This window comes from Echinococcus granulosus, assembly GCF_000524195.1.
Source record: "Echinococcus granulosus chromosome Unknown EG_S00003, whole genome shotgun sequence".
Taxonomy (NCBI): Eukaryota; Metazoa; Platyhelminthes; class Cestoda; order Cyclophyllidea; family Taeniidae; genus Echinococcus; species Echinococcus granulosus.
Window position 1 is genome coordinate 1,057,744 of NW_020170383.1, and position 3,480 is coordinate 1,061,223.

The following is a 3,480-nucleotide window of genomic DNA, read 5'->3' on the forward strand; positions in this document are numbered from 1 at the left end:
TTTCGTGGAAAAAGAAGCCCAAGCCTTTCCAGGATTTTATTTGTAAGTGAATCTGTTTCAGCCCATTGTATATGTCTTTAATCATTAATTAACCTTCCTGAGTTGTTTTTGCTCCTTTTTAGACAAGAGCACCGTTTTTCTGCAGAAGGTTTTTGCCTGTGTGCCGGTAGAAAGCGAGTCTCAGTTGGATGGGACTGTTGCTTCCGGGAAAGCGGAGAAACAAGTCGAAAAGTTATAGGTTTTTGTCATTTATTTGTGAATGTTAAAAGTCCAGTTCATCATATGAATAAGTCGGGTTTAACTTGGTATGCTTTTTCTGTGTCTCCTCTCTTGCTATGTGCCTGCTTACTGCTTGACTGTATATTTGTAATGCCTGTTTGTGACAATCGCCTTAGTGTTCGTTATGCGTTCCCCTTTATTCCCTTCTTTATTGTCCGGCACCCATTGCGTTTGCTACGATTGTTTCTCTAATTAATTTTTACGATTTTACGTTGATCGTTTTTACTCTTTTAACATCGATCTGTCCTCCATGTTTAAACTTTTGCCGATATTCAACTCGTTTCCTCGGTGATTAGTAGCATTTTATACACAATTCACGTTTCCTCTCAAATTTTCTTCCTTTATTATAATCGAATACTGATGTCCCGTAGAAGTCATCTTCATTTTACAAGTTTCACTAAGTTACTTCTTTTGTAAGTATTTAATGGTTTTGGTATCTATGTCGTCTCAGCTTCATTACCAGTCTTAAATTGGGAAGTTTTGCTGCGTGTATTGCCCGATTTGATTTTATTGCCCGTACTTTGGAATAGAAACACTTTATTAATTGGAGTTTTACCCTTCTTACACTCTTAAGGTTTAGCCCGAGATTATTTGGTTTATTCCAGTAGTTTGTCTTTCAACGTCAAATGAATAGTCAAGAGTCTCACCTAAGTCCGTGAGGTGCATTAAGTCATCACTGAAGTCGGGTATCAGGTAGAATTAGAATGTGCTGGGTCCGGAATAGGCAGTTGTTAATGGATTACCAAGAATCTCAAGGCTTCCATGTTGATACGCTCCTTATTTGCTGAAACTCACCGTAGAACATTTTTCGGGAGAAAATCTTTTGGCCTTGCTCTGATTTTTTTGTCGTCTGCTGTTACATGTGGATTCTGAGTTTAACAAGCGGCTCGTTTAGTGTTCAATTTCATGTGTTTCCGTCTCCATTGAGTTCGCGTCGCATTATTCCTCTAGACAGGAATCAGTCTAATCGCCTTTGGCTTTATACAAATTTCCGTATATGCATTCTTGGAATGAACCGTAGGAGAATCAGTATAAATTAGTAACTCGCTATTTTTCAATGCGAGCCACCAAAGTGGACTTATCGTACGTTTTTTCCTGCGTCCACGCTGGTTACCGACACCGTGCCATTGTCCACTCCAGCGGTGTTGCTGCAGGGTATCGTTATAAACATTCCAATTTACAGAAGTCTTGCTTGAAGCATTTAAGCTCAGTTTTCATGGTTTCGCATGCATTTTAAGATCTTCCATTTAATCCAAGCGATTGATCTGTGCAATCTTCTACTTATAAATAAGAAAATTCTTTTTGGATGGCATTTAAAAACGCGAACAGACCAAAAACCACAATTGAGAAGAACTACTAGTTCACAATAAGCATAGCAACCGAATGGGGTGGATTGAAGTCACTAAGAGGCCTGAGTGCAGCTGGTTAGCTGTAGTATTTACAGGTAAAATGAAGCTTAACATAGTCATGATCCTGCGTCTTTCCATCCCAATGTGACAAAGGGGTTTCTTGGATGGTATTTGTTACGTCGATTTCCAAACTCACTTCAGATGTAAAAATTGACATCTAGTAAATAAAAGTGTTGCTTCTTGAAGAAACATTAATTCGGAATTACATATTAAAAAAAGGGGAAAATGCCCTTTGCCCTTTATCGAGATCAGCTTCGTTGATGGCGCTACAAGAAATCGGGAGTGACGTACCAGTCCCATCAAAAATATGAAAGCGACGACGGCTCGATATTGCGCACGGTTGAATTAATGTAAAAACATTTTTACATAGAACTGAGGGCCAATTGTTTGGGACCAGCGAAACTTTTTCTATGTTACTACATGAAAAGGCTGGATTGTGAATAAGTTCGGATCGTGACGCACCTTACTCGAAGCTCCTGTCTAAACACCCATAACTATATGCTCACAAGTTAGGTAAATGCGCTGTGCCTCACATCACCCACAAGAGGTACTTGATGTAGCCGAAAGTACAAATTTGGCACGTCGGGTTGTGCAAACGAGAACAATAGGGTCGGGATTCGGCCATTATCCCCTAAGAACGTGATAATTTAGCATATTTCAAATTATATTGAGGTGCAAGGTTGCGTCGGTCATTAAATTTGCGGCTGGACCCACCGAAATAAGGCTTATAGGGTATCAAGTCAATAAAGACCAAGGTTGGGTGATCTTGTGGGTATTCATAATGTGCTGATAAGAAGTCAGCCTTTATACCTTACCGATTCTCCTCATTCGGTTGCTTGGATTTTCCCATGAAACTTATTAGAGCTGAGGGCTTGCTGAGTTTATTCACAAACTCTCCATCGAGAAAGCTGTTTGCTTCCGGACTTTACCGAGAATAAATCGCCATTATGTAATGATTTCTGTATAAACCCGCCTTCTGATCAAAATATGGGATGGTATTTCATGGTATACCCTCGGTGAGTATAGTAAGGCACTCACTGCCGTAAGATCTACTGTGCACTGGCCGCTGTGTTAGAGCCTCCGCATTTTTCAGCTGGGACTGGAGTAGCACTTCTGATTTCTGCTCCTCATATTTGGACACATAATCCGCCTACCTATTAATAAGTTTTTTTTTTCACTTTTCATGGTACCAATCCAGTCATGTGTATTGGCACTGAGTGACTTGCACGTATATAAAGGGCTGTTTTGTGAATGTACTTAATTCCCCGAAGACATTTACATCTTTTAAATGCCAATTTCATACTTTTGGCTAATATTCGGTATCCTGCAGTAAGAAAGGGGATCTAAAAGATAATCGTAATTGAATAATGAAAATCGGTTGCCCGACAGGGTTGTTTGTCCGCTCGGAACATTATTCGTCTTAGTGCTTGTAGTTTTAATACCTGCAGTACTTAAATATTGAATCGATTAGCATAGGACTAGAAAGACCTTTAAGCATCTTATTAATCTTCCGATTTATCGCATTAGTAAGTTGGATGAAAATTAAAACCCGTTTGGGTCGATAGGGCGTTTCTGTGCACATGGTCAAAAAATAGACTCCTGCCTACTCTTTCGTTATAGGATAATGAGCAACTATATCCTTTTTAAAACTTCTAATGCCTTGTAACAGGGTCTGTCTCTAAAAAGGCACACAATTTTTACATCGATGCTTCGCAATTTGCATTTTTTGAATATTCGCAAAAATATTCAAATTTCGGCATAAAATTTCTTAAAGAAGTAGACTAATTCACTA